Source organism: Pseudoliparis swirei, chromosome 4, assembly GCF_029220125.1.
Source record: "Pseudoliparis swirei isolate HS2019 ecotype Mariana Trench chromosome 4, NWPU_hadal_v1, whole genome shotgun sequence".
Classification (NCBI taxonomy): Eukaryota; Metazoa; Chordata; class Actinopteri; order Perciformes; family Liparidae; genus Pseudoliparis; species Pseudoliparis swirei.
The window spans coordinates 23,036,807-23,044,431 of NC_079391.1; the positions used below are offsets into that span (position 1 = coordinate 23,036,807).

The 7,625-nt window shown below is 42.6% G+C and overlaps 2 long non-coding RNA genes across 3 annotated transcripts; both read left to right on the forward strand.

The window, feature by feature from the left end:
• Positions 1–238: 238 nt before the first annotated feature.
• On the forward strand, positions 239–4,158 carry LOC130192764 (uncharacterized). The gene is made up of 5 exons (XR_008831438.1): positions 239–328; positions 715–755; positions 3,474–3,661; positions 3,820–3,928; positions 4,049–4,158. It is a non-coding gene; the product is annotated as an uncharacterized LOC130192764 (long non-coding RNA).
• An 86-nt stretch (positions 4,159–4,244) lies between these two features.
• Positions 4,245–5,615, forward strand: LOC130192765 (uncharacterized). Of its 2 annotated transcripts, XR_008831440.1 has the most exons (4): positions 4,245–4,302; positions 4,539–4,777; positions 4,922–5,081; positions 5,202–5,614. It is a non-coding gene; the product is annotated as an uncharacterized LOC130192765 (long non-coding RNA). The 2 variants fall into 2 exon arrangements; XR_008831439.1 differs by having other exon boundaries at positions 4,922–5,615.
• The last annotated feature ends 2,010 nt before the right edge of the window (positions 5,616–7,625 follow it).

Consider the following 7,625-nt stretch of genomic DNA (forward strand, 5'->3'; position numbering starts at 1 on the left):
GGCAGTGGCGGTCCGGCTCATTGCGCTCCCCAGATAGCAGCCGATTCCGGGGCGGATCCGCCCTCAGGTCGCTAGATCCGCCCTACTGTCGCTAGATCCGCCCTACTGTCGCTAGATCCGCCCTCAGGTCGCTAGATCCGCCCTCAGGTCGCTAGATCCGCCCTACTGTCGCACTCGGTTTGGTCATGTGAACCGGATCCGCCCGCATCCGCATCCGGTTCACACAGCGGTGTGGCGGCTAAATCGTTGCTCCTCTGACTTCTGCGCCTCGACTTTCCAAACTGGAATTTTCAAACCTGCAGCTCTTCGCGCCAGACATATTACTTAGGTAAGTGTTGAATTGTGTTGCTACTGTCGAATTATGGCTAGTTTTCGAACTATCTCGGTTAGGGTTAGGGTGAGCTATCTTCTGCAGCTAGCGCTGAATTTTCAGTGGTTCTTGGGTTGGAGCTTAAGTATACTTAGTATACTTAAGCTCCAACCCAATCTTGTGATTGAAGCTGGGCAAGGTAATAACGAGGAGCGCTAGCTCACGAGCTAATAACGAGGAGCGCTAGCTCACGAGCTAATAACGAGGAGCGCTAGCTCACGAGCTAATAACGAGGAGCGCTAGCTCACGAGCTAATAAAGATGGCCAGCACAAACCTGTTTTTATTTAATTCGTATGTATTGAGTTCTCAACACATAATTTACAATTTGAAATGTCATCCTCAGTTTTACAGAAGTGTTCATCAGGATCGATCTCTACAATTCAGGTAAGCATGTCTTTTTGGAGGGAAGTTTTCACAGCAACTTAAAGACACATTTGAGAGGGAATTGTATAACCTGTTTAACTTTAAAATGACCAGATTTGTTTTAATACATTAAAATACTATCTTAATGTATAGCGTAGTGTTTTTATTAAAACATTTTTATTTTGGTTTGTTTTAGATAAAATGAACAGAAAGACTGGGCTTGTCTCCAACTCCACCATTAGACGCAGGGTCCGTCAAGATGTTCAAAAAAGACTTGACCAAATTAGGGACGACTGCGCAGATAGAACTGCCTTTCAACTGACACCAGAGAGGGAACATGTAGATGTCAGTGGGGAGTCTTTGGAAAGTATAAATTGCACAGAAGATGCAAATTGTCTGGACACTACAACTGGATTAGGCTTTAGTGAGGAGGAAGGTGCCATGGAAGTAGAAGCAGATATAATTGATGGTTTTGCCTTTGTGGCCAGTGATGGGCAGAGTCTGACGTCTGATTCTGAACAGTCTGATGAGCAACTTGAAACCTTGTCCCTGTCTGCAAGTATTTCTAACTGGGCCACACACTTTGGCATTTCTTTGGTTGCTTTGACAGCACTATTGGGCATATTTCGTATTTTCCATTCTGACCTTCCAAGGGATGCCAGGACTCTTCTTGGGACTAAAACTAAATACTCCATCCTGGAAAAGGCTGGGGGACAGTACCACTATTTTGGTATTCTGCTTTCGCTGAGAAATACACTGTCAAATTATGTGCATACACTAGCAGACAGTTTCATTTTGAAGTTGCAAATACATATAGATGGACTTCCTTTATTCAAAAGCTCTAGTCTGCAACTGTGGCCCATCCTTGGTCTGCTATTGAATGTTCCCATGAAAGAACCAGTCGTAATAGGTTTATTCTGTGGACCAAAGAAACCCAGCTCAGCAAAAGAGTTCCTTGAAGATTTTGTTACAGAGTTGCAACAGCTTGAAAACGGTTTTGATATAGAGGTAAGACATTGAAGCTTCAACTGGACACAGTCATTTGTGACACACCAGCCAGATCGCTGATTGTGGACTTTATGTGTGTATGTGACAAATAAAACATCTTGAATCTTGAATCTTGAATTTGTTAAGAATACAAAGAACCACAATGGCTACCATGGTTGTGACAAATGTATGCAGCCTGGGAAATACATTAACAGACGCATGACATATCCATGTACAGACTTTGCTGTAAGGACTGACGAATCGTTTGAAAACATGGTAGATGAGGCTCATCATCCTGAGGGGCCACATCCATTTCTTGGCAGCGGTGTTGGCATGGTTTCGCAATTCCCTTTGGATTACATGCATTTGGTTTGTTTGGGTGTTGTTAGACGATTGCTACACATCTGGCTCAGGGGTCCTCTAATTTTCCGAATGCCTGCAAACATTGTTGAAAGAATGTCGGCAAAATTGATAGAAATGCGTCCCTATATTCCTGTGGAGTTTGCCCGAAAACCTAGATCACTACGAGAATTGGATCGGTGGAAGGCAACAGAATTACGTCAGTTTCTACTGTACACAGGACCTGTCATACTAGGAACCTTTCTGGACAGAAATATGTACAGCAATTTCATGCTACTCTTCTCTGGTATTGCCATTTTAGTCAGTCCTAGACTATCTAGTAATGCACAGTATGCACACACACTACTTCGATCTTTTGTCAGTCACTTTGGTGAGATATATGGCAAAGATCAAATCGTTTATAATATCCACGGTTTGGTTCATCTGGCAGATGAAGTTCAACAACATGGTTGCCTCGACTTATTCTCTGCATTTCCGTATGAAAGTTACCTGCACACGCTGAAAAAGCTTGTCAGAAAACCAGAGTTTCCCCTTGCACAAATTATCAGACGATTGTCAGAGAAAAGAAGACCAGACACTCCTTTAAATGTTAGCCATTTAAAAAAACCACACTTTGTTGGACCACTTGTAGGTGGCATGTCAGTGAAAGCACAGTATGGTGAAATGGCCTGTGACAAGTGGACTGTTAAAATTTCAACCGGGGATAATGTTTTTGTCATTGGAAATGAAATTTGTTATATACATAACATTGTAGAATGCAATGATGGAGTGTATGTGATATACAAGGAGTGTTCAGAGAAGTCTTTGTTCTTCACTTACCCTTTCAACTCTGACTATTTGAATATTCATAAAATTGTCCAACCATCTGATCCACTTAAGTGTGTTAAAATGTCAGCGCTTGTTCAGAAATGTGCTGTTTTGCCTCATAGGGATGGTTTTGTGGCTATACCCCTATTTCATACATTTTAGGTATCTAATGTGCATTTGCAAAACAAATTGTCGATTTATGGACTTGGGTGTGTCAATAAAACATTTGTTTAAACTCTTATTTCAAGAAAATCAAGTTCTTAAATGCACAAACACACTAAAGCTAATGGACAAAAACATCTTGGCTCTTTTAGCTAAAAGTCATAGAAGTTTCCAGGTACACAGTTTGCCTTTACAGTTCTCAGTTGAAAGTTCCACCAAGCAGCACAACTGGCAGTATTCACTTGAGGCGACCGAGACCTATTCTCATGTTTTCCAAATGGTAATTGTCATACTCCTGGTTATAGAGAACTTTAATAGTTGCTAAATTGTTTTCTAGTTGCTAAATTGTTTTCAGAAGTTCTTGGAACAGAGTTATATTTCTGTGACTGATGACACTGTTTGTTTCTTTCCTCTGTAATTCAGGATGTTCCATCTGATTGAATTCTTGGACAGCAAAACAGTAGCAGTCGTGCCACAAAGCTGGTACAGTGGTGGTGGCTGCGTTTGGCCAGATTACCCGAGGGATGAAAGGGTGGACAAGGCGGTCCGAAGTGCCGAAGAACCTCAACCTGACTGGCAGACACATGATGTCAGAATAATTAGATCATGCGGTATGCTAATTATATTAATATTCTAATAATTAGCAGTTTAAACAAATACATAAAAACATTTACCTTATGTTACATATGGGGGGGGGAAACAACATTTTAATCACATTGTTCTGGTCATAATTCTGTAATTTTTCATTGTGTTTTGACTTAATTTTTAGATGATTACTTGGTGGCAAGGCGATGGTTAACAAAATATATGTCCTGTGACACATCTGATCTCCATTCAGAAGAGGAGGCAATTCCTAAAAGGAGAAAGCCAATGCCTGTGTGAGTAAATGTGTATAAATTGTATTCTTTAGAACTCTTTTACCTTAATAAAATAAAGTGTCTGTCATTCAATGTTATAGTATGACAAATAATACATTTTTTTCCTAACTCCATTTCTAGCCATTTCTTTGGGGACTCGGATGCAGACAGCGAGACTGAAAATCGCCACCCCAAAAAAAAAAAAAAGGGTCCAACCACTAGCAGGACAGTTGCCCCTCCTCCAACTATTGCCCCTCCTCCACCTATTGCCCCTCCTCCACCTCTTGCCCCTCCTCCACCACGGACTTCATCACCAGCAGGACAGCGAACACGCCAGGGGGACACGCCAACCTGGCGAGGGGCGAGGTGTGGTTCAGACACCATTGCCTGCTGTGGTGAGCAACAACTCAAACGGCTATGGGATTCAAATTGAATCTTTTTAATCATTTCACTTTTTACAATGTTAACGATGGTAAATTGGATACGAGACATGCAATACACACTGTCACATTGAATCCAAGTGAATATGATTATTACGATTGGATTAATGGAGTTGTATAACACTTGATGTTTCCATATTTGATGTAAAATCTCTCCCTTTTTTAAATGCTATTCTAATGTTTTTTTATAGCTGCTCAAGTTCAAATGATGGCCATGCTGGAGACGCTTACACAGCAGGTCCATCAATTAACACAGCAGGTCCATCAATTAACTTCCAAAATTGACAGCTTTGTTCGCCCCAGCGTGACACAAATGTCTGGTCAAGAAGTGGAGTGGAGAGACCCGTTTCCGTTGACCACAATGGAGGAAGTGGACATGTTTGAGCAACAGCTCAAAGATCCAGCCAACGCTTTAATGAAGAAGAGTGTGGTGAGTTTTTTGTTGTTTTAAGAATCTCACGCAAAGCTCATTAAAATCTATTGTATGTCATTAACACTAGATAATACCCTGTTTGATGGTAATGTTTTTTAAAACAATATCAAATATTAATAGTACTTTTTCTATCCATTTTAGATTTCCTCCCTGGGAACAATCGGAGGACATGATGTAAAACGTGCAACGTGGAACATCCTCGCACGCATGTTCACTGATGATGTTGGCAAGTCCATAAATTGGAAAGGGATTAATGGAAAAAAATCTTTCAATCGAATGACGTCCAAGACTTTGCTCCTGCGTAAGTAACTCATATATAATGAAAACAATTTGATTTCACCCGGAGGTCTTTGTGTTCAAACTTACGAATAACCATGTTTCTAAATAAAATGTTTGAATTGCAACTTTATTCTCTATTTAGGTGAATGTTACTCAACTATACCTTTACATAATAGTTATATGATATATTAGCTCTATGGAGTGGAGATGGTCAGCTGCTTCAGGTTCCTCGGGGTCAACATCAATAACGACCTCACCTGGTCTGCTCACACAGACAAGGTGGTCAAAGCGGCCCAGAAGCGCCTCTTCTTCCTGAGGAGACTGAAGAAGTTTGGCATGGATTCAGTCATCCTCACCAATTTCTACAGATGCACAATAGAAAGCATCCTGACTGGGTGCATCACAGTGTGGTATGGGAGCTGCACAGCCAAGGGCCGCAAGGCCCTACGTCGTGTGGTCAGGACTGCGGAGTTCATCATCGGTAGGGAGCTCCCAGCCCTGCAGGACACATACCACACGATGCCTCAGGAAGACTGGCAGGATCCTAAAGGACTGCCATCATCCAGCCTTCAGCCTGTTCACCCGCTGCCTTCTGGAAGGCGGTACCGTAGCATCCGGTCTCGCACACAGAGACTGGAGAACAGTTTCTTCCCGAGAGCCATCAGGCTGCTAAATGGACACTGACACACGATCGACACTTTTGCACTCGACACTTTACACTCGTCACTTTACATACACTGTCACTTTCAGCCTTGTACTTACACTTACACTTTCTATTGCACTACCTGCTTTCACTACCTGCTACTCCCATTTGTCTGTAGTTTAGTTATTATGTGTATTACATGTTAGTATTATGTTCAGAGTTCTTGTACAGTGTGTATGTCATGTTATATTATGTTCGGCTATTGATAGTTGTTGTGTGGTGCCTTGTCCTAAGAATTTCAGTGCCCAGTCTGACCCTGTGTCATTCTGTGTATCTGACAATAAAAGACTTGACTTGACTTGACTTGACTTGACTATATTTAGCATAGCACACTTTAAGTGCCAGACAGCCACTAGATTTTAGACTGCATGTCTGATTTATGTTGCACTGAGTATTCATGTGATTTTGTATCTGCTTGTGTGATTACAGATGCTGTCAGAAAGAATCACTCAACACATGCGTCCACTGACGACCAGGTTCTTAAGCACGCCATTCGGTGGTTCAACCTGGCAGCAGACCGGGGTAGCTCCAGGAGGCGTGCTACTGTAGACGTCCCCCACACTGAACAGACTTAAAATATATCTTTTTTAAATGTGTGTGTATATAATTTTGTCCTTTCAAATAAAAAACTGTTTGACATTATTTACGTTTGCATTTTGTTGTTGTTGCATTGATGCATATTTGTTAGCTTGATCTGGGCCAAATGAGCCGCTTTATGGAAGGGTCAATATTTTATGAATATTACGCAGCGCGCATCTGTTCCGGATCCGGCGCGCTGTGCATTTAGCCGCCGATCCGGACCCGTTTTGGGGAGCCTTCCCGGAGTCTACGGCGGATTTGGGGCGGATCTGGAACAGTCAGTTTGCTATCTGGGTCTGTTCGTGGATAAAAAGATGAATCGTGTTTTCACTATGACAAGGAGGAGGGGATTAAAATCATGTCCTTTTTCTCGTTTCTGTCACCTCAGATTTAATCCAATAAACACATATAACTCTAAGATAGCAGTGTCATTGTGACCGGTTCTCAGAGTTTCAGCAGTTTGGCGGAAAATGGCGTATTCTTTCCCTGCTGCTAGTTCACAGTACATTTTACACCTTTAAAGTAACTGTACTATCACTTGAGTATAATATGCAAATAGTATGTCCATACCTGCTCAATGCTACTATTTACAACTGATGCTGCTATTAGCTTGTCTTCTCCTGCCGACTCATTTCTCTCCTCTTCCGGCTCGTATTTCCTTTATTACAAACAAAAACCCAAAACTTTAGATGGAGAAGGAGACAGAGGAAGGAGGCAGGGAATTACTTCATCCCGGTCTGCTGCCGCGGGTTACGACTGCTGCGCTGTTCAATCCCTTTTACGGGTCCCGGGTAAAGACACTGGCAGATGTGAGCACTAAAAAAAGAAATATCTAAATCTATATAGCCAACATGTGCGCATATGCACACCACTGTGCACAGGCACTCACTCAAACACACATACACATCTCTCTCACTGCAACACACTCTGCTGGACGGTAGGCACAGATGTGTGCACGTCGCACCGGAGTCCAATAACACCGACTCGTTCAGTGTCGCCATACGGCCTGTTAGGCCCAGTCCTGCTCGGCCCCTCTGTCTATCTCTCTCTCTCTCTCTCTCTCTTTCCGTCTATGCCTCTCTTGTGCCTCTATGGCACTTTGAATCTCCTCCAGCCTTCCTGCCCTCCTTACATGCACCCAGGGCTCAATTAGCCCTCCATACACCCTGCAGTCAGCACACAATGCATAACACCAGTAATGTAGTCGACATTGTGATTCTCTCATATGTATTAGCCTAAGGGCGGGATGGGATGGGGGGGGCGGAGTTCTATGGAGGACTTATA